Genomic DNA, 24,413 nt, shown 5'->3' with positions numbered 1-24,413 from the left:
GGCACTGCTAGAGCATCTATCAATACCGCCTTGGGGTCCCTGGACCTGGATCCGTAGAGAGGAAGTTTGGTGTTCTGACGAGACGCCATCAGATACAATTCTGGAGTGCCCCATAGCCGAGTCAGCTGAGCAAAAACCTCCGGGTGGAGTTCCCACTCCCCCGGGTGAAAAGTCTGACGACTTAGAAAATCCGCTTCCCAGTTGCCTGGGATGTGAACTGCTGAGAGATGTTAGGAGTGATCCTCCGCCCACCTGATTATTTTGGAGACTTCCTTCATCGCTAAGGAACTCTTCGTTCCCCCCTGATGATTGATGTAAGCTACAGTCGTGATGTTGTCCGACTGAAATCTGATGAATTTGGCCGCAGCTAGTTGAGGCCATGCCTGAAGCGCATTGAATATCGCTCTCAGTTCCAAAATGTTTATCGGGAGAAGAGATTCTTCCCGAGACCATAGGCCCTGAGCTTTCAGGGAGTCCCAGACTGCACCCCAGCCTAACAGACTGGCATCGGTCGTTACAATGATCCATTCTGGTCTGCGGAAACATGTTCCCTGAGACAGATGATCCTGAGACAACCACCAGAGAAGAGAGTCTCTGGTCCTCTGGTCCAATTGTATCTGAGGAGACAAGTCTGCGTAATCCCCATTCCACTCATCACATTTCTGCTATAGAGTAAATAGTACAAACCGGTACCATTTAAAAATAACGAACTCTTGATTGAAGATATAAAACTACAAATCTAACACCACATTCACATTATCCTTCCGCAGAGTGGCCCTGCTGTCAGAGCCGGCAAAGAGATGATTGGGGGGCGGAGCTAGAGGGGGAGCTATATGGACAGCTCTGCTGTGTGCTCTCTTTGCCACTTCCTGTAGGGAATGAGAATATCCCACAAGTAAAGGATGAAGCCGTGGACTGGATACACCTTGCAAGAGAAAAGGGGCAACATGGAATCCTTTCTAAGTGTGCGTGTGTATATACTCAATAATATAATATTTAAATGCAATTACCTCCTTCTCCATAGAATAATAATCCATTGTAAAACTTTGTTTCAGCCTGTAACAGGACAAAAAGAGTGAAAAATTTAATATTTACAGACAATTTTATTTTCTATACAGTAATATTTTTCACTATATATATATATATATATATATATATATATATATACACAAAATAATATATATATATATATATATATATATATATATACACACACACAAGGACAAGTAGAAGAGTTTGATATCTCCCTCTCTCACTCACACAAAGTGAAAACTTTTTCCTATGCTCCAATAAAAAAAATAAAACAACCAACAAAAGCAAAAAAAAAATTGGTGATTAAAGAGAACAAGAGGGAAAAAAAAGCCAAGACATGATTAACACTTTCCAACTGTGGAAAATGAATGTATCACTTTTCTAGTAAAAGTCTTACCTCATATTTTAGCTTCTTAATTTCACAACACAGTGCAGCATATACAGTTATAACTTTATTCAAAATCTAGGGAGAAAATAAATAAAATGAGGGCAAAAATCTGCAGCAATTCAGTTAAACTAACATTATTTGAAAGTTATAAAGGACACCATTTAAATTTCCTTGGATGACTGCATTAAAATAATAATGTAAAATAAGACTTGTTTATGGATAGTTTACACCACATACAAGTAACATTGTTTATATAAACATACAAGGCAGATGTTAGGACCTGATCATTTTTATTTATAAAGAACTAACATTTTATTTAGGGACACAATATGTACACAATACTGACAATGGCAATAAAATTCTCATTCAGTAATTATTTTGTTTAAATCATTTTTGTAATGAAGTTTGTACATGAAATCACAAATAATAAACAATATAGCCGAATCACACATCAGCACAGAATTTCCTGACAAAATGTACATCTTCCAGTCACTCCCAACACGCAGCAGACGTATATCCTAGTAATAGCAGCCAGCATATGGATGCGCAAAATGTTTCAAGACAAAATAAAGATCCAGACGATTAGATATACTCTGGAAGATGGTGCTCAGGCTATGACACTTATATGCCATTAAATAGAGGAGAGTCTCTACTTTGGAAACCTAGCTTCACATATTTACAGCAATCAGTAATTATTTCTACACATCAGTATAATTATTTGAACTTAAAGGGACATCTCGGTTAAAATTTAAGTGCACATAGATGAATTACATATTTAAATAGAAACATATTTGCAATATACATGTATTAGCAAAAATGCTTCTAGTAAAATGTATCACTGTGTTAAGTGTTAAAATTTTTCGCTGCACATGCACGTGAAGCATAGCTAGATATTCTCATTGCACCAGCATTTTAAATACTGCAGCTGCTAAAAGCACACGTGTGGCTTGTATCATGTCAGAAATTAACAAATTGGAGTGATTACCAGATAGTATAAGCACCTTAGGCTCTCTGAGCAAGTGTTGTGTTGAAAATGCTGGTGCACAGTGCACACTTAGACTTTTTAAACCTCTATAGCTTATATTAGAAGCATTTTTGCTAATACATGTAAATTTAAAAAAATGCTTCTATTCAAAACTGAAATGCATCCATGTGGATACCAAATTTGGCTGGAATGTCCCTTTAAGCATTTTTGCAATACACTTGTTTCTGTGATTGCTTTTATATCCATATGCCACATGACCCCACAACACTATGGTTGCAGGTGATGGCATACCCTACATCAGCACTAATGTGTAAACTGAGTGACTGCCAAAAGCAATACAAGCCGCATCTGTCTCTTTAAGGAGGTGTGGTGTTTGAATGCAGGGACCCTGGGTATATAACTGCACTCCATATGCCCTGTCCCCACCTGTTTTTTCACTCAAGGACCATGCAATAACAAAATGCTCCCTGCAGATGGGTTAAACGCATAGTTAAAGTGAGCTCCAAAGCAGCAAGGCACCACTGGCAGATGGTGACTGGTGGTTAAGCAAATAACAGAATTTATGTTTACCTGATAAATTTCATTCTCCTACGGTGTGTCCGGTCCACGGCTTCATCCTTACTTGTGGGAATATTCTCTTCCCTAACAGGAAATGGCAAAGAGAGCACAGCAAAAGCTGCCCATATAGCTCCCCCTCTGGCTCCGCCCCCCAGTCATTCGACCGACGGTTAGGAGAAAAAGGAGAAACTATAGGGTGCCGTGGTGACTGTAGTGTATGGAATAAAAAATTTTTAAACCTGACTAAAAGCCAGGGCGGGCCGTGGACCGGACACACCGTAGGAGAAAGAAATTTATCAGGTAAACATAAATTCTATTTTCTCCTACATTGGTGTGCCCGGTCCACGGCTTCATCCTTACTTGTGGGAACCAATACCAAAGCTTTAGGACACGGATTAAGGGAGGGAGCAAGTCAGGTTACCTAAACGGAAGGCACCACGGCTTGCAAAACCTTTCTCCCAAAAACAGCCTCCGAAGAAGCATAAGTATCGAATTTGTAAAATTTGGCAAAAGTATGCAGAGAAGACCAAGTCACTGCCTTACAGATCTGATCAACAGAAGCCTCGTTCTTGAAGGCCCATGTGGAAGCCACAGCCCTAGTAGAGTGAGCTGTAATTCGTTCAGGAGACTGCCGTCCGGCAGTCTCATAAGCCAATCGGATGATGCTTTTCAGCCAAAAAGAAAGAGAGGTAGCAGTAGCTTTCTGCCCTCTCCTCTTACCAGAATAAACGACAAACAAAGATGATGTTTGTCTGAAATCCTTTGTTGCTTCTAAATAGAATTTTAAAGCACGGACCACATCTAGGTTGTGTAACAAACGTTCCTTCTTTGAAACTGGATTCGGACATAGGGAAGGAACAACTATTTCCTGGTTAATATTCCTGTTGGAAACTACTTTTGGAAGAAAACCAGGTTTGGTACGTAAAACTACCTTATCTGCATGAAATACCAGATAAGGAGAAGTACACTGCAAATCAGATAATTCAGAAATTCTTCTAGCAGAAGAAATCGCAACTAAAAACAGAACTTTCCAAGATAGTAACTTAATATCTATGGAATGCAAAGGTTCAAACGGAACCCCTTGAAGAACTGAAAGAACTAAGTTTAGACTCCATGGAGGAGTCATAGGTCTGTAAACAGGCTTGATTCTGACTAACGCCTGTACAAACGCTTGTACATCTGGCACGGCTGCCAGACGTTTGTGCAACAAGACAGACAGAGCAGATATCTGTCCCTTTAGAGAACTAGCTGACAGACCTTTCTCCAAACCCTCTTGGAGAAAGGAAAGAATCCTAGGAATTTTGATTTTACTCCAAGAAAAACCCTTGGATTCGCACCAACGGATATATTTGTGCCATATCTTATGGTAAATCTTCCTAGTCACAGGCTTTCTGGCTTGAACCAGAGTATCTATAACTGAATCTGAAAACCCACGCTTAGATAGAATCAAGCATTCAATTTCCAAGCAGTCAGTTGCAGAGAGACTAGATTTGGGTGTTCGAATGGACCTTGTACTAGAAGATCCTGTCTCAAAGGTAGCTTCCATGGTGGAGCCGATGAAATATTCACCAGGTCTGCATACCAAGTCCTGCGTGGCCACGCAGAAGCTATTAGGATCACTGAGGCCTTCTCCTGTTTGATCCTGGCTACCAGCCTGGGAAGGAGAGGGAACGGTGGAAACACATAAGCTAGATTGAACGACCAAGACGCCACTAATGCATCCACTAGTGTCGCCCTGGGATCCCTGGATCTGGACCCGTATAGAGGAACTTTGAAGATCTGACGAGACGCCATCAGATCCATATCCGGAGTGCCCCATAGTTGAGTTAACTGGGCAAAGACCTCCCACTCCCCCGGATGGAAAGTCTGACGACTCAAATAATCCGCCTCCCAGTTGTCTACCCTTGGGATGTGGATTGCAGATAGATGGCAGGAGTGATCCTCCGCCCATTTGATGATCTTGGATACCTCTGTCATCACCAAGGAACTCTTTGTTCCCCCCTGATGATTGATGTACGCTACAGTCGTCATGTTGTCCGACTGAAATCTTATGAATCTGGACTTCGCTAGGTGAGGCCAGGCCAGGAGCGCATTGAATATCGCTCTCAGTTCCAAAATGTTTATCGGGAGAAGGGACTCTTCCCGAGACCATAGACCCTGAGCTTTCAGGGAGTCCCAGACCGCGCCCCAGCCTAAGAGACTGGCGTTGGTCGTGACGATGACCCACTCTGGTCTGCGTAAACTCATTCCCTGAGACAGGTGATCCTGAGTCAACCACCAGCGGAGTGAGTCTCTGGTTACCTGGTCTACTTGAATCTGGGGAGACAAGTCTGCATAATCCCCATTCCACTGTTTGAGCATGCACAGTTGCAATGGTCTTAGATGAATTCGAGCAAAGGGGACCACGTCCATTGCTGCAACCATTAGTCCTATTACCTCCATGCACTGAGCTATGGAAGGCTGAGGAATAGATTGAAGAACTTGACAAGCATTTAGAAGCTTTAATTTTCTGACCTCTGTCAGAAAAATCTTCATTTCTACAGAATCTATTATTGTTCCCAGAAAGGGAACCCTTGTAGACGGGGACAGGGAACTCTTTTCTACGTTCACCTTCCACCCGTGAGACCTGAGAAAAGCTAATACAATGTCTGTATGAGCCCTTGATCTGGAAAGGGACGACGCTTGGATTAGGATGTCGTCTAAGTAAGGTGCCACTGCAATGCCCCTCGGTCTTAGAACCGCTAGTAGGGACCCTAACACCTTGGTGAAAATTCTGGGAGCAGTGGCTAAACCGAACGGAAGAGCCACGAACTGGTAATGTTTGTCCAGAAAGGCAAACCTTAGGAACTGATGATGATCTTTGTGGATAGGAATATGTAGGTACGCATCCTTTAAGTCCACGGTAGTCATGTATTGACCCTCCTGGATTGTTGGTAAAATCGTTCGAATGGTTTCCATTTTGAATGATGGAACTCTGAGGAATTTGTTTAGAATTTTTAAATCCAGAATTGGCCTGAAAGTTCCCTCTTTTTTGGGAACTACGAACAGGTTTGAGTAAAACCCCCGACCTTGTTCCACTGTTGGAACTGGGTGTATCACTCCCATCTTTAATAGGTCTCCTACGCAATGTAAGAATGCCTGTCTCTTTATCTGGTCTGAAGATAAGAGAGACATGTGGAACCTTCCCCTTGGAGGAAGATCCTTGAACTCTAGAAGATAACCCTGAGAGACTATTTCTAGTGCCCAGGAATCCTGAACATCTCTTGCCCAAGCCTGAGCAAAGAGAGAAAGTCTGCCCCCTACTAGATCCGGTCCCAGATCGGGGGCTACCCCTTCATGCTGTCTTGGTAGCAGCAGCAGGCTTCTTGGCCTGTTTACCCTTGTTCCAGCCTTGCTGGTTTAGGCTGGGAAGCGTTACCCTCTTGTCTAGAGGCTGCAGAGTTAGGAGACGGTCCGTTCCTAAAATTCTATCTGAAGGTACAGACATGTTAGACAGACTTAGGCAGGCTATTAATGCAATAAAACCGTTTTTTAAACAAAACCGTTACTGTCTCTTTAAATAATAAAAAGAGTACACTTTATTTCTGAATGTTTGAAAAACTATGAAGGAAATATCTGATCTTTACAAAATTTGCACCCTAGTGTCTTAATGCTTTGAAAGTATTGCACAAATTTCAAGTCTGTAACCCCTTAAATGAGCAAACCGGAGCTAATTGTTCAATTTACCAGTTTAAACCCACTACAGTCCCTGCCACAGCCTTTGCTGCGGCTTTACCTTTCCTTGGGGGTTATTCACCACAGAAATAAGCCTTCTAGAATCGTTTTTATGGCCACAGGACCCGCTCACATGAAGCTGCATGCACCGCTTCCAGAAGTAACTGCGCAACTAAGGCGCGAAAATGAGGCCTCCTCCCTCTGCATACCAGAGTGAAGGGGCCTTCCTGACTAGATTAGGTGTCTAAACAACTGCCAGGCGTAATAAAAACGTTCCCAAAAGTGTTTCCAAGTTCCAAAACCCTCCAAAAGTCATATAAATATTATATAAATCAATCGATTTAGCCCACAATAGTGTCAACCAGTATATAGCCCATTTATAAGCCTTCATTCTGTTATGAGTCTAAGAAAATGGCTTACCAATCCCATAAGGGAAAATGACAGTCTTCTAGCATTACTATGTCTTGTTAGAAAAGAGACTAGTCATACCTGGAGCAGAAAAGTCTGCAAACTGTTCCCCCCAACTGAAGTTCTCTGGTTTCAACAGTCCTGCGTGGGAACAGCAATGGATTTTAGTTACTGCTGCTAAAATCATACTCCACTTTAAACAGAACTCTTCATCACTTTCTGTTGTAGAGTAAATAGTACAAACCGGCACTATTTTAAAATAAACTCTTGATAGAAGAAATAAAAAAACTACAACTAACACCACATACTCTTTACCATCCCCGTGGAGATGCTACTTGTTCAAAGCGGCAAAGAGAATGACTGGGGGGCGGAGCCAGAGGGGGAGCTATATGGGCAGCTTTTGCTGTGCTCTCCTTGCCATTTCCTGTTAGGGAAGAGAATATTCCCACAAGTAAGGATGAAGCCCTGGACCGGACACACCAATGTAGGAGAAATATAATTTATTAATGGCTTACCAGATATGTACAGCTACATCCCAGTAGTGCCTTGCTGCTCTGGAGCAGACTTTAATGTTCATTATTACAAACTACGTCATAGTGGTCTTCCCAACAGTTGCTTTTTCCTCTTTAGTCTATCATAAATGTCTCTGCCAAAATAATTCACCACACTAACATCAGGCCTATAACTGATTCTATATACCATGCCATATCAAATTCTTGCACCTGATTATACTTACAAACACATACCTACGTCTCTCTTCCTCTACCACCTCCTCCGTCAGCTATATCTCCAAGACAACCCTTGTGCTGCACCTAAACTATGGAGCTCTCTACATCTGTGTCAGACTGTTTCCTATCTTGCACAGCTTCAAGCATTCTTTGAAAACCCAGAGATGCATTCCCCCTATTTATCGACCCTATCCCCCACTAATAGAAACCCTATCCCTTTTTCTGTAGCTACAAACCATTCTACAGACTTGGTCAAGTAAACCCAACACCTTTTTTGTCCCACTCACCCTTAACCTCTAAACTGTAAGCACTTTGGAGCATGGCTCTTCTCCTGCATCAAATACACTGTGAAGTCTAATGTATTGTTGCTGAATACAATTGTATTGATAAACAACAATTGCATTAAATCCCTTGCTTTAAGGTATAACATTTCACTGAGCTTCTGCTCCATATCAAGATCTATGATGTGCCTTACAAGTATACCTAGCGGGGAACCTGCTGTACCACCTCCTTGCCAGGGATAGAGGGGAACATTTAAGAGTTTAACAATAAAGCCTAAAGTTTTATAAAGGTTTACTTAATTTTAAACAATTACCTTGTTTTCTGTCTTGATGAGCTCAAGGAGAGATGATTGCTCATAAGGCACAAGCTATGGAAAGGTAGACATTGAAACTTTAATTAAAACACTACATACATAATAAAGTAATTAAGCACATTTTTACTTACATAACAAAATAAAGTAATTAAGGACATTTTTACTTACATAATACAAAATAAAGTGGAGACACTCAATCTAAATAATGAAAGTTTAATTTTGACTTGAGCATGCTATTTTAAACAACTTTCAAATTTACTTCCATTAAAACAAATGTGCAGTCTTTTTATGTTTAAAACTTTTGAGTCACCAGCTCCTACTAAGCATGTGCAAGAATTCACAGAATACGTGTATATGCATTTGTGATTGGCTGATGGCTGTCACATGGTATGTGTATGCATTTGTGATTGGCTGATGGCTGTCACATGGTACACAGGGAGTGGAAATAGACATAACTTAAAAATTTTCAGAAAAAAAAAAAAAATCTACTACTAATTTTAAGTTCAGACTAAGTGCTATTGCATTATCTTGCATTTGTTTATTAGGCAAATCTACAGTGTTTACTGGTCCTTTAAGCACATCTTTACTTTTAAGGCTGCATATTTTTCATAAACATGTTTTCTAGGCAAAACAAATGAATGTAATTGAGATAATTTTGTATAAACCTACATGACAGACAGCTGCCAAATAATCCTTTTAATATTTCACATTAAAAAACTGTGGCTATATTTTCTTATGTAAATGAATGCTTGGTTTTTAAAGAGTCATAAAAAGGGAAAAATTGTATTTCATACTTTAAGTTAGTCACGTAATGATATTTTAAATAGTCACCATGTCACTGTCACCGTGATACAGCGCACGTAGTGGACAGCAAGGAAATCTACTGTACATACAAATATCTTTGCATTCATGAACGCACACAGACCCTTTTTAATATGCAAAATAACGCCACAATAATTGGCTTATTTGGTGCACTCTGTGATGTCATATCAACAGAGAAAAATAATATTTTAACAAGAAAGAAACTTTGCTTTATTGGTAGAGTAAGTCTGATTTGTGTACAATAACACACACCAACATACAAACATGTTTTAAGGTGTAAACTTTTATTACCCTTTAGACCAGTGCTTTCCAAACTGTGTGTCGTGACAGTGTGTCGGCAGCAGTGTGTAGGTGTATCCCTGCTACAGCACAAAGTTTTTTTAATTTAATTTTTTTTTTAGGTTTCCAACTTTCCGTCTGCCTGCTATGCATATCACATGGTTAACACATGATTGATACCTGGGTCAAAGATCATCTTAACCTATTGGTGCTGCTCAGCGGGAACTGAGACTATTCCCATTGGCCGCACATTGGCTCGTGACTGCACGTGTAGTCAGTGAGTTAGACAGCAGTGTGTTTGTGGCGCGGGCAGTAGTCAGTCGGACTCGCAGAGTTCTGAGTGCGGCAGCTTAAAGGCTGAGCTTAAGTCAGAAGTCAGTGGGGGGGGGGGGGGGTTGCAGCTAGCTCCCAGTAGTGCATTGCTGCTCCTGCTCTTGATATATGGATAGGAAGTGGAAGCTTACAAATGCTTGATGATGAAATGCGAGTGTCTTTATCTAATATTCCACCAAATATTCAGAAACCGTGTTCATCCCATCAACCGCATACATCCCAATAAAATCGTAAGTAGCTATTGGTGCTATTACATTTTTTTTTTTTTTATTCTTGCACAAACATACTCTAAATACATTTCATTATTATATAATGTATGTATGTGTCCGTGTCTCTTAAAACAAGTTAGTTTAACCTCCTGTTTGCTTGTACAACTGAATTACTGTGTCACAAAATGATGTAGGTCTAAAAAGTGTGTCACCAACATGAAAAGTTTGGAAATATAAATATTAAAACTTGGACTTTTGTCTAAAAAAAGCTAATAAATTACATAAAATGTTAACTATAATTATAAGTATATAATGAAAAAGACTGAAAATAGCACCTTATAGTAGCACTCACTTCATAAACAGTATCCCTAACTGAAAAGCACAGTTAAAACTTAACCCTTAATAATTGCTAATAAAAAATGAGTAAATACCTTACATTCTCAACCAAAAATATTAGAGCTCCTTTTCTATAAAAGGACACAGTCCCTCATCAATTAAACTATACTTCAAGGTTGAGTGTAGGATTATTAAAACTGGTTGGGCCCGGGCATCCTAGTACTGTAAAAATAACTCAAACACCAAGGTAATTGAGTTATTTTTACCGTACTTGGATGCTCTAATATTTTTGGTTGAGAATGTCAGTTGTAAGGTATTTACTCCTTTTTTATTAGCAATTATTAAAGGGTCACTGAACCCAATTTTTTTTCTATCATGATTCAAATAGAGCATGCAATTTTAAGCAACTTTGAAATTTACTCCTATTATCAAATTATTTTCATTCTCTTGGTATCTTTATTTGAAATGCAAGAATGTAAGTTTAGATGCCGGCCCATTTTTGGTGAACACACTGTGTTGTTCTTGCTGATTGGTGGGTAAATTCACCTACCAATAAACAAGTGCTTTCCATGGTGCTGAAACAAAAAAATAGCTTAGATACCTTCTTTTTCAAATAAAGAAAGCAAGAGAATGAAGAAAAATTGATAATAGGAGTAAATTAGAAATTTGTTTAAAATTGCATGCTCTATCTGAATCACAAAAGAAAAAATTTGGGTTCAGTGTCCCTTTAACTGTGCTTTTTCAGTTAGGGATACTGTTTATGGAGTGTTACTATAAGGTGCTTCTTTTTCATTATATACTTAGCTTTATTGGCACTATAGCACCCCCACTGTTCTTAGTCGGTTAAGCTTTGTTTCCCTTGTCACACATTAAGATATACCTATAATAACAATCAATTGCAATCATAGTGTTTACATTTTTAATATTTTTTATACTTGCTATATAAGCAAACGTGGTAACTTGGCGTGTTCTTTTCCCTTTAGAAACTTACCCCTAGATTACGAGTTTTGTCGGTAAAGACCCACGGTGCTAACGCTCCTTTTTTTTCCAAGCGCACCCTTAAGACAACGCTGGTATTACGAGTTGTCTGAATGGCTGCGTTAGCCTCAGAAAAGGGAGCGTTGAGCCAACTTTAGCTTCCCTTCAACTCTCAATATCAGCGTTGCCTATGGTAGCGGTAAGCAGAAAAACGTGCTTGTGCACGAATTCCCCATAGGATGCAATGGGGCTGAGCTGGCTGAAGAAAAAAAACTAACACCTGCAAAAAAGCAGCGTTCAGCTCCTAACGCAGCCCCATTGTTTCCTATGGGGAAACACTCTCTAAGTCTACACCTAACACCCTAAACATGAACCCCGAGTCTAAACACCCCTATTCTTACACTTATTAAACCCTAATCTGTCGCCCCCGCTATAGCTGACACCTACATTATATTATTAACCCCTAATCTGCCGCTCCGGACACCGCCGCAACCTACATTATAGCTATGAACCCCTAATCTGCTGTCCCTAACATCGCCGACACCTATATTATATTTATTAACCCCTAATCTGCCCCCCCCCACGTCGCCGCCATCTACCTACATTTATTAACCCCTAAACTCCCGACCCCAACGTCGCCACTACTATAATAAAGTTATTAACCCCTAAACCTAAATCTAACCCCAACACCCCCCCTAAGTTAAATATAATTTAAATAAAACTAAATAAATTTACTATAATTAAATAAATTACTCCTATTTAAAACTAAATACTTACCTATAAAATAAACCCTAATATAGCTACAATATAACTAATAGTTACATTGTAGCTATTTTAGGATTTATATTTATTTTACAGACAACTTTGTATTTATTTTAACTAGGTACAATAGCTATTAAATAGTTAATAACTATTTAATATCTACCTAGTTAAAATAATTACAAAATTACCTGTAAAATAAATCCCAACCTAAATTACAATTACACCTAACACTACACTATCAATAAATTAAATAAATTAACTACAATTATCTAAACTAAAATACAATTAAATAAACTAAAAAATAAGTTTAAACTAATTACACCAAATCTAAGCCCCCTAATAAAATAAAAAAGCCCCCCAAAATAATAAAATGCCCTACCCTATCCTAAATTACAAAGTAATCAGCTCTTTTACCAGCCCTTAAAAGGGCTTTTTGCAGGGCATTGCCCCAAAGTAATCAGCTCTTTTACCTGTAAATAAAAATACAATACCCCCCCCCAACATTACAACCCACCACCCACATACCCCTACTCTAAAACCCACCCAAACCCCCCTTAAAAAAAACCTAAGACTATCCCCCTGAAGATCTCCCTACCTTGAGTCGTCTTCACTCAGCCGAGCCGAATTCTTAATCCAAGCAGGCCAGAAGAGGTCCTCCATCCGGTTGAAGTCTTCATCCAAGCGGGGCAGAAGACGTCTTCCATCCGATTGAAGTGTTCATCCAAGCGGCATCTTCTATCTTCATCCATCCGGAGCGGCAGCATCCTGAAGACCTCCAACGCGGAACATCCATCCTGGCCGACGACTGGACGGCGAATGACGGTTCCTTTAAATGACATCATCCAAGATGGCGTCCCTCAAATTCTGATTGGCTGATAGGATTCTATCAGCCAATCGGAATTAAGGTAGGAAAAATCTGAAGTTCAATCCGATTGGCTGATCCAATCAGATTGACCTCGCATTCTGTTGGCTGTTCCGATCAGCCAATAGAATGCAAGGTCAATCTGATTGGCTGATTGGATCAGCCAATCAGATTTTTCCTACCTTAATTCCGATTGGCTGATAGAATCCTATCAGCCAATCTGAATTCGAGGGACGCCATCTTGGATGACGTCATTTAAAGGAACCGTCATTCAGTCGTCGGCCAGGATGGATGTTCCGCGTCGGAGGTCTTCAGGATGCTGCCGCTCCGGATGGATGAAGATAGAAGATGCCGCTTGGATGAACACTTCAACCGGATGGAAGACGTCTTCTGCCCCGCTTGGATGAAGGACCTCTTCTGCCCCGCTTGGATGAAAAGTTCGGCTCGGCTGAGTGAAGACGACTCAAGGTAGGGAGATCTTGAGGGGGTTAGTGTTAGGTTGTTTTAAGGGGGGTTTGGGTGGGTTGTAATGTTGGGGGGGGTATTGTATTTTTATTTACAGGTAAAAGAGCGGATTACTTTGGGGCAATGCCCCGCAAAAAGCCCTTTTAAGGGCTGGTAAAAGAAATGATTACTTTGTAATTTAGGATAGGGCAGGGCATTTTATTATTTTGGGGGGCTTTTTATTTTATTAGGGGGCTTAGATTAGGTGTAATTAGTTTAAACTTCTTGTAATGTTTTTTATTTTCTGTAATTTAGTGTTTGTTTGATTTTGTATTATAGTTTAGTTTATTTAATTGTATTTTAGTTTAGATAATTGTAGTTAATTTAATTAATTTATTGATAGTGTAGTGTTAGGTGTATTTGTAACTTAGATTAGGATTTATTTTACAGGTAATTTTGTATTTTTTTTAACTAGGTAGATATTAAATAGTTAATAACTATTTAATAGCTATTGTACCTAGTTAAAATAAATACACAGTTGCCTGTAAAATATATATAAATCCTAAAATAGCTACAATGTAACTATTAGTTATATTTTAGCTATATTAGAGTTTATTTTATAGGTAAGTATTTAGTTTTAAATAGGAATAATTTATTTAATTATAGTACATTTATTTAGTTTTATTTAAATTATATTTAACGTAGGGGGTGTTAGGGTTAGACTTAGGTTTAGGGGTTAATAACTTTATTATAGTAGCGGCGACGTTGGGGTCGGGAGTTTAGGGGTTAATAATTGTAGGTAGGTGGCGATGTTAGGGAGGGCAGATTAGGGGTTAAAAATTTTTATTATAGTGTTTGCTAGGCGGGAGTGCGACAGTTTAGGGGTTAATACATTTATTATAGTGGCGGCGATGTCCGGTCGGCAGATTAGGGGTTAATACTTGTAGGTAGTTCGCGGCGACGTTGGGGGGGGAACAGATTAGGGGTTAATAAATATAATATAGATGTCGGCGATGTTAGGGGCAGCAGATTAGGGGTTCATAGGGATAATGTAGGTGGCGGCGATGTCCGGTCGGAAGATTAGGGGTTAAAAATTTATATTATAGGGTTTGCGATGTGGGGGGGCCTCGGTTTAGGGGTTCATAGGTAGTTTATGGGTGTTAGTGTACTTTGTAGCACTGTAGTTAAGAGCTTTATGTTATGGCGTTAGTCCATAAAGCTCTTAACTACTGACTTTTTTTTGTGGATGGAGTCTTGTCGGTAGAGGCTCTACCGCTCACTTCTTCCAAGACTCGTAATACCAGCGTTAGGCAAATCCCATAGAAAAGATAGGATGTCGACAAAACAAGTTGTTTTATGAAGATTGTTTTTACACTCAGATTGTTACATTTGCCTGACTAGATTTCAACTGATTGAAAGGGAAAGCAGCAGCCTGCAAACTTCTCCCTAATCTTACCAGCAGCCAGACCAAGATCTTTTATTCAGAACTGTGTGCCTGTCTGGGCACATTTATCTTGCCTTCATATGTGTTATCCTGAATGTTCAATGAAGTGTTTATTTGGCTGCTCATTAAACACTTGGAGCCTGGAACCCTCTCTCTCTGTCTTTTCCTATTGTGTTTCTCTTCCCCTCTCTTTAAGTGTAACTGTCCTTACATGTACAGGTAGCCCTCAGTTTACGCCGGGGTTAGGTTCCAGAAGGAATGGTTGTAAATCGAAACCGTTGTATATTGAAACCCAGTTTATAATGTAAGTCAATGGGAAGTGAGGGAGTTAGGTTCCAGGCCCCTCTCAAAATTGGCATAAGTAACACCTAATACATTATTTTTAAAGCTTTGAAATGAAGACTTTAAATGCTAAACAGCAGTTTAAACCTAATAAAATAACCACACAACACAGAATATATAATTAAACTAAGTTAAATGAACAAAAAAAATTACTAAACAGCATTATAAACCTAATAAAATAATAAGACAACACAGACTTCACTTGCATTTTTCTGCAAACACTTTTTTTATGCATTCCAATCTGGACTGATTTATAGACAGGAAGATCTTGTTCCTTTGCAAGCTGCTCGATAGCTCAGGTCTGGTTAAACTGATTCATTTCAGCTTGCTTGGCTTGCATATCTTTGCTGCAACACAAGCAGACAGCTCCACCTACTGGCTATTTTAATCAATGCACTGCTTCTCAATGCTTTTCTTCTTTTTCTCCCTTCTATCATAGCCAGAAATCCATCCGGATTACTATCGGGAGTGCAGCCATCAAGATCGGTGTCTCATCACCACAATCAACATCCAAGCACTAGCGCACCCACTGAGGACTGTTAATCCTTTTTTCAATGCTTTTCAATAGCAGTCACATGACTGAAAAAAAGGTTGTTATTCTGAAACAGTGCAAATTGAACCGTTGTAAACCGAGGGCCACCTGTATATCTCTCTCTGGCTTTGTTTCTTCGTATCTCTGCTGTTTTTTCTCTTCTCATGAGTGTCTCTCTCTCTCTCTCTCTATCTGTGTCTCTATTTTACTCTTTATTCCTATATTTCTCAAGTCCTTTTCAACCCAACTCTGTTTCTGCATCTTTTGCCTCTCAGTTTTTCTTCCTTTTCTCTCTATATACTTCTGTGTATTTCTTTTTCTTTGTGCTTATTTTTGCCATCCTGTCTTTCCTTATCTATTTATGTCTATCTTCTAGAAACAGCTGTAACTTTTTCAATAGTCTGAATATTATTTAAAGGGACAGTCTACTTGAAATGTTTTATTATTTTTAAAGATAATCCCTTTATTATTCCCAACGCTATGTTATTAATACACTTTTCCCTGTGATTACCTTGTATCTAAGCCTCTGCAAACTGCCCCCTTAGCTCAGTGCTTTTGACAGACTTGAGTTTTAGCCAATCAGTGCTGACTCCTAAATAACTCCACGGGAGTGAGCACAATGTTTATCTATAAACACACATGAACTAGCGTTGTCTAACTGAAAAACTATCAAAATGCACTGCGATAAGAGGCAGCCTTCAAAGGTTTAAAAATCAGTTAGAGACGACCTAGGTTAAAGGGACAGTCAATGCCAAAAAAAACTTTCATGATTTAAATAGGGCATGCAATTTTAAACAACTTCCCAATTTACTTTTATCACCAATTTTGCTTTGTTCTCTTGGTATTCTTCGTTGAAAGCTAAAACTAGGAGGTTCATGTGCTAATTTCTTAGACCTTGAAGACTGCCTCTAATCTGAATGCATTTTGACCACTAGAGGGCATTAGTTCACATGTTTCAAATAGATAACATTGAGCTCATGCACGTAAAGTGACCTAGGACTGAGCACTGATTGGCTAAACTGCAGGTCTGTCAAAATAACTGAAATAAGGGGGCAGTCAGCAGAAGCTTAGATACAAGATAATTACAGAGGTAAAAAGTATATTAATATAACTGTGTTGGTTGTGCAAAACTGGGGAACGGGTAATAAAGGGATTATCTTTCTTTTTAAACAACAAAAATTCTGATATTGACTGTCCCTTTAAGCTTTTAAAAAAGAATACCAAGATAAAAAAACAAAATTTGCTGTATCATGAAAGCTTAATTTTGACTAGACTATCCCTTTAAACAAATATATATTCAACTAATATTTCCAATGGGAAGAGGGGGGGGGAAATCCAGTTTTTCATTCCATGTTAATTTAAAAGGACAATAAACAACTTGATATTTTCAAATAAAATGTTATGTGTAATGAAACAGCTTTGCATTATACTTTCATTATTTATTTTGCCCACTTTGTATGTAATTTAAATTCTGAAAATTAAGCATTTCATAACTTGAAATGCACCCTGCTGACTTTTCAAGCATAACTCTGCTACAACTCCCTCCCTAATTGGCTTTATCTGATAACAACTGCAAAAACAACATTTATGCTTACCTGATAAATTTATTTCCGGATATGGCGAGTCCACGGCTTGAGTAACTACTGTTGGGAATATCACTCCTGGCCAGCAGGAGGCAGCAAAGAGCACCACAGTTAAACTATTAAGAATCACTCCCTTACCCACAACCCCCAGTCATTCGACCAGAGGGACATGGAGAAAAAGGAGTAACACAAAGTGTAGAGGTAGCTGAGGTTATAGTCAAAAGAACAACTGTCTTAAAATAAAGGGTGGGGTTGTGGACTCCCAATATCCGGAAATTAATTAATTTATCAGGTAAGCATAAATTTTGTTTTTCTTTCCTAAGATATAGTGAGTCCACGGCTTGAGTAATTACTGTTGGGAACCAATACCCAAGCTAGAGGACACGGATAAATAGGGAGGGACAAGACAGGCAGTCCTAAACCGAAGGCACCACCGCTTGAAGAACCTTTCTCCTAAAAGAAGCCTCAGCCGAGGCAAAAGTATCAAATTTGGGAAAAGTATGTAGAGAAGACAGAGTTGCAGTCTTGCAAATTTGTTCCACAGAAGCATCATTTTTGAAACCCAAGAAGAGGAAACAGCTTTTGTGGAATGAGCCGTAATTCTCTCAGGAGGCTGCTGTCCATAACAAATTATACTTCGTAAACAAAAAGAAAAAAGTAGTAGCAGTAGCTTTCTGACCTTTACGTTTCCCAGAGAAACAGACAAAGAGGGCAGAGGACTGGCGAAAATCCTTAGTCGCCTGTAAGTAGAATTTAAGAGCACGTACAACATCCAAATTGTGTAACAAACGTTCTTTGGAAGAAAGAGGATTAGGACACAGAGGGAAGAACAATTTCCTGATTGATACTTCTATTAGAAACAACCTTAGGAAGGAAACCTAACTTAGTATGAAGAACCTCCTTATCGGTATGAAAAATAAGATAAGGGGAATCACACTGCAGAGGTGAGAGTTCCGAGACTCTTCGAGCAGAAGAAATGGCAAAAAGAAACAAAACCTTCCAAGATAACAACTTAATGTCTATGGAATGCAACAGCTCAAACTGAGCCAGCTGTAAAAATGTAAGAACAAGGTTAAGGCTCCAAGGAAGAGCAACAGACTTAAAGACAAGCCTGATTTTGTGCACATCTGGCACATCCGCCAAACATTTATGTAGTAAAACTGATAAAGCAGAAATCTGACCCTTCAGGCTACTGACTGACAATCCCTTCTCCAGGCCTTCCTGAAGAAAAGATAAAATTCTAGGAATTCTAATTCTACTCAAAGAGTAGCCAAAGAGTAGCCCTTGGATTCACACCAACAAAGATATTTTCGCCATATCTTAGGATAAATCTTTCTAGTAACAGGCTTGTGAGTCTGAATCATGGTCTCAATGACCGACTCAGAAAAACCATGCTTAGACAGAATTAAGTGTTCAATCTCTAAGCAGTCAGCTTCAGAGAAACGAGATTTGGATGAAGGAAGGGACCCTGAATCAGGATGTCCTTCCTCAAGGGTAGTCTCCAAGGTGGGAGAGATGACATCTCCACTAGGTCTGCAAACCAGATCCTGCGAGGCTACGCAGAGGCTAAAAGGATCACTGACACCTTCTCCTGTTTGATGCAAGCGATAACTTGTGGAACGAGAGCAAACGGAGGAAACAGGTATGCCAACCTGAAAACCCAAGGAACCGCCAGAGCATCTATCAGAACTGTCTGCAGATCTCTTGACCTTGAACCGTACCTTGGAAGCTTGGCGTTCTGATGGAACTCCATCAGATCTAACTCCGGCACCCACTATTTTAAGAACCAAGCTGGAAAACACCTCCGGATGGAGTTCTCACTACCCGGGATGAAAAGTCTGTCTGCTCAGAAAATCCGCTTTCCAGTTGTCTACTCCTGGAATGTGGATGGCAGATAGACAGCAATTGTGTGTCTCTGCCCACTGAAGATTTCGAGTAACCTCCTTCATGGCTAAGAAACTCAGAGTTCCACCCTGGTGATTGATGTAAGCCACAGAGGTTATGTTGTCTGACTGAAACCTGATTAACTGGGGTCAAGCCAATAGAGCATTGTAAATTGCCCTCAACTCCAAGATGTTGATGGGAAGAGCAGACTCCTCCCGAGTTTAAAGGCGCTGAGCTTTTAACGCGTTTCAGACTGTTTCCCAGCCTAGCATCCAGGGTCACGATCACCCAGAAAGCCCCCCCCCCCAAAAAAAAAAAGCATGTGCCTTAAGACAGACATTTCTGAGAAACCCACCACAGGAGAGAATCCCTTGACAACTGATCTAACTATTCTCTGAGATAGATCCACATGGTCGCCATTCCATTGTCTGAGCATACACAACTGGAGAGCTCTCAAATGGAATCGAGCAAAAGGAATGATGTTCATGGAAGCCACCATCAGACCGATTACCTCCATACATTGAGCCTCTGAAGGATGAGCAGTAGCCTGAAGATAGAGGCAAGAGGAAATGTTTTCATTTTTCCTGACCTCTGTCAGAAAAATCTTCATCAATACATAATCTATTATGGCTCCTTAAGAACACTACTCTTGTAGCAGGGGAAAGGGATTCACATTTCCAGATTCCCATTGCATCCGTGGGAACGAAGAAAAGACAATAATATCTCTGTGTGAAATTTTGCTTGTTGAAAAGATGGCGCCTGAACGGATCACTGCCAAAAGAGCCCCCAGAAACTTTGAAAAAACTCTGGGAGCTGTGGCTAGACCAAATGGAAGGGCCACAAACTGGAAAGGTTTGTCCAGAATGTCAAATCTCAGGAATCAGTGATGGTCCCTGTGAATAGGAACATGAAAATATGCATCCTTTAGGTCTATGGTTGTCATGAACTGAGCCTCTTGTACTAAAGGAAGAATGGAGCGTATAATCTCCATCTTGAAGTATGGAACTTTGAGAAAATTGTCTAGACACTTCAAGTCTATAATGGGACGGAAAGTTCCCTCTTTTTTGGTAACCACAAATAGGTTGGAGTAGAATCCAAGACCCTGTTGCTGCACTGGAACGAACTATCACTCCCAGGGAGGAAAGATGTTGTATACATTTCAAGAACGCCTCTCTCTTTATCTGGTCTGCAGATAATCTTGAGAGAAGGAATCTGCCTCTGGGAAGAAAAGTCTTCAATTCCAATTTGTAACCCTGGGATACTATGTCCACAGTCCAGGGATCTGGGACATCTCGAATCCAGGCTTGAGAGAACTGAGAAAGTCTGCCCCCCACCTGATCCGATCCCGGATCAGGGGGGGCAAACCCATTATGCGGATTTTGAATCAGCTGCGGGTTTCTTTGATTGTTTCCCCTTGTTCCAAGACTGATTGAGTTTCCAAGATGACTTGGGTTGTTCCTGCTTGGAAGAAGAAGGGGAAGGCTTTCCTCTGAAGTTACGAAAAGAACAAAAATTACTCTGACATCCTTTAGCCCTATTATTTTTATCTTGAGGTAGAAAAGATCCTTTTCCACCCGTAATATCAGAGATAAACAAAGGTTTTGCTCTTGTACGGAATCGCCAGAAGCTTGACTTTAGAGGAAACATCCGCTGACCAGGATTTCAACCATAACACCCTGCAGGCTAGGACAGCGAAACTAGAAGACGTTTTAGCTCCTAGTCTAAACAACCTGTAAAATGGCATCTGCAATAAAGGAATTGGCCAATTTAAGAGCTTTAATCCTATCTTGAATTTCATCCAACGAAGTCTCTACTTGAAGAGAATCAGACAAGGCGTCGAACCAATAAGAAGTCACACTAGTCACGGTAGCAATACACACAGCAGGTTGCAATTGGAGACCTTGATGAACATAAATCTTTTTCAAATAAGCCTCCAGCTTCTTGTCCATCGGATCCTTAAAAAAGAGCAGCTATCCTCAATAGGAATAGTGGTTCTCTTAGCCAGAGTGGAAATGGTCCCTTCAACTTTGGGTACAATATACCAAGGGTCTTTAATGGAGTCCTTGACAGGAAACGTTTTCTTAAAAAACAGGAGACGGGGAAAAAGACACCCCTGGTTTCTCCCATTCCTGAGATAATCTCCCTAGCACGGTTCGCACAGGAAAAACCTCCGAAGTGGAAGGTTCATCAAAGAAACTATTAAGTTTACTAGATTTCTTAGGAGTGACGACAGGGGTATCGGAATCATCTAAAATAGCTAAAGCCTTCTTTAATAATACACAAAAGGTGTTCAATCTTAAATCTGAAGGATACCACCTCAGTCTCCGAAGACGGAATTATACTGTCAGAATCTGAGATTTCACCCTCAGAAAGTCCGGATGAGGTGCCTTACTGCTACCAATTAAGACCGGATCACCCAGAAATGGAGAGAAGAAAAAAAAAGAAACGTTATGAAGTAAAGTCAGTCATGTGACCGCAACTGCCAAACTCAAATTACTGCTGCTACACAGAGAGGAACTAAAAATAGCTTCCTGGTACACTGAGTAACAGAAATATCTGTTTTTTTCAAACCTGACAGTTTAAAATGTTGCATCATTTTATTTTAAAGCAAAGGGGAAATGAATAAGTTGTTGAAAAATTCAGCCTTACTTTCACAGTTTAAACTTGTATTGTTTTATCAAGTAAATATGTGTCAGAAAATAAAGTCTAATAAAAACATTTTTACCCTTTCTTTTTAAAAGAGTTTAAATGTTAGTCTCACACATGCTACAGTGCCTGCTTCATGCCCCAGTGTAATCCATACAACAGGATTATCTATGTCCCATTAAAAAAGTAGTGTATTTTCATTTGTTAAGTGCATGGTCTCCCCAACTAGAAGAAAAAGCACATACCCGCTCCGCTGTCCGGCATGTAGACAGTTACAAGGTATGAGAAGACATAGTTCTTCACAGAGACCTTTGAAAAAGAAAGAACAGAGTAGCCAACTCTGGCTTTCTAAACTAGGGCAGCAATTGTTAGGAAAACGCAGTAAGTACCTCTTTACAAGTTCCTAACTGCTTTAAACCCACCACTACCCGACTGCAAGGAATGACAGGGAATACGGCTATACCCCAAAACTTGCTTGTAGATTAAATAAAAAAAATTCTTCAGACACCTAAACTTCACCTCCTCCATGCACCGAAGGCAAAGAGAATAACTGGGGGTTGTGGGTAAGTCAGTGATACTGAACAGTTTAACTGTGGTGCTCTGGCCAGGAGTGATATTCCCAACAGAAATTACTCAAGCCGTGGACTCACCATATCTTAGGAAAGAAATAAACTTTATACTAACTTTATGACAGTGTTTAGCCGTGTCTGTGGACTAAAGTCTAGACTGGCTACTCCAAATAATGCAAATGGAGGGTGGAGTTTGGCCACTAAAACATTATTGCAGTAAAAAGGATGTGAATTTGTTTAAAAAAAAAAAAGTTAAAACTTGGCTGATATGTAATTCTATAGCAACACAACATAAATGTCTTGTAATTACAATGGGCCAAATTACAAGTGGAGCGCTAAACATCGCTTGCATGCTAACGTGAGCTGGTATTACAAGTAAAGCACAATGTGAACACAAGCTCGCGTTCACATTGCTAGGAAGCATTGTGCTCACAAGAGCGTGCTTCCATAGGATCCAATGAGCATGGGCCAGTGATATTGAAACCACACTTTGTGCTATCTATAAAGCTTCACTTGTAACCTAGGCCTATGTGAGTACAGTTGTCCACATTATAGTGTTACACATTTAAAAGGGACAGAAAACACTTTGGGCTAGATTACATGTGGCACATTAAATTATCACGCTCCTGCAAACCGACAAATTTGGCTGTTTTTTTGGCCGCTCAATAATTAACCAGCCTTTACAAGTGGCTGGTTATTGCTACCGTGAGCAATTAGCGCTCAGAAAATTAACCAGAGAGCCGATCTCTGATTAATTTTCTAAAAGTGCCACAAATGCTCTCAAAATAGAGCAATGAGCTAAGGGGCAGTCTGCAGAGGCTTAGATACAAGGTAATCACAGAGGTAATAAGTGTATTAATAACACAGTGTTGGCTATGCAAAACTTGGGAATTATCTATCGTTTCCCTTTCAAACAGTTTGCTCCATCACCAACACTTCCTGACTGAAATCTAGTCAGGTAAATGTAATAATCTGAGAGTAAAAACAATCTTCATAAAACTTTTTATGTCGACAAAACAAGTTAAAAATATTAAACGTGCATGGCCTCTTTGGGCTTCCGTACTTTAAGCCATTAAACTTTACAATGAGGCTTCTTTTTAAAAAAAAAAAAAAATATTTAGCATTACTGTAAACAGACCGCTGATGCCTGGGCCGTCATCGCCTTCAGCATTGAGCAGATCGATGATGAATCCGGCTTCCTCCAATCGTTGCGTGCCCCACGAGCTGGACGCCAAAGGGGGCACGCAACGATTGGAGGGAGCCGGATTAGTCCTCTATCTGCTCAGTACTGAAGGAGATGTGGGCAGAGGATCGGCGGTCTGTTTACATTAACAAAATGGTAAGTATTTTAAAAACAAGAAGCCTCATTGTAAAGTTTAATGACTTAAAGTGCCCATGTTTTGAAGAGTATTTTTTAAATACTGGGCTTTAAATCATTAAACTTTACAATCACTTTAATACAAGACAATTAACAAACCTTGAGTGCCACTGGATCCAGGCTAAAGTCCCATACATCCCCAATAGAATCATCCAGAGCATTTTCAATTCTCTGCAACTGAGAGGTGTATTCTTCAAGAAATCTCCCGTAATTCTTGAGCTGGACTTCAGCATGAATTTCTGTAAAGAAAAAGAAAAATATATACAACCGTTGACCCTTTTTATTATTAAAAATACTCTCTTGATGGTCTATTTCTCATTCATAGGTAATTTTCACCAGAAAGTGTAATGCAGGTATTGACAAATATGTTCTAAAATCGAATTACACATTTTTTTTGTGTTTAATATTTAAATGAATAGAATGTTTCAGTGTTAAACCAATAATCTGGATGCTTAAAAACACTAATGAAGTAAGTATCAATATAATTTTGGACGAACAATAAAAATAATTCTTCCTCTGTTCTCTCAAGCTTGCAACACTGCCTTTGACCTGAGGAACGGAAGGCTACTACTCTTGGATGTGGTGGTTGTGTTGAACTGCGA

The 24,413-nt window shown here is 39.7% G+C and overlaps 1 long non-coding RNA gene across 1 annotated transcript; it reads right to left on the bottom strand.

Annotated features, from left to right (window-relative positions):
- Nucleotides 1-1,010: 1,010 nt before the first annotated feature.
- On the bottom strand, nt 1,011-24,044 carry LOC128644558 (uncharacterized). The gene is made up of 4 exons (XR_008399996.1): nt 23,911-24,044; nt 8,409-8,462; nt 1,430-1,495; nt 1,011-1,056 (listed from the first exon to the last, which is right to left on the bottom strand). It is a non-coding gene; the product is annotated as an uncharacterized LOC128644558 (long non-coding RNA).
- Nucleotides 24,045-24,413: the final 369 nt, after the last annotated feature.

Source organism: Bombina bombina, unplaced genomic scaffold (genome assembly GCF_027579735.1).
Source record: "Bombina bombina isolate aBomBom1 unplaced genomic scaffold, aBomBom1.pri scaffold_1479, whole genome shotgun sequence".
Classification (NCBI taxonomy): Eukaryota; Metazoa; Chordata; class Amphibia; order Anura; family Bombinatoridae; genus Bombina; species Bombina bombina.
The sequence above is the reverse complement of the archived record's forward strand: the minus strand, read 5'-3'. Positions and strand labels throughout refer to the sequence as shown.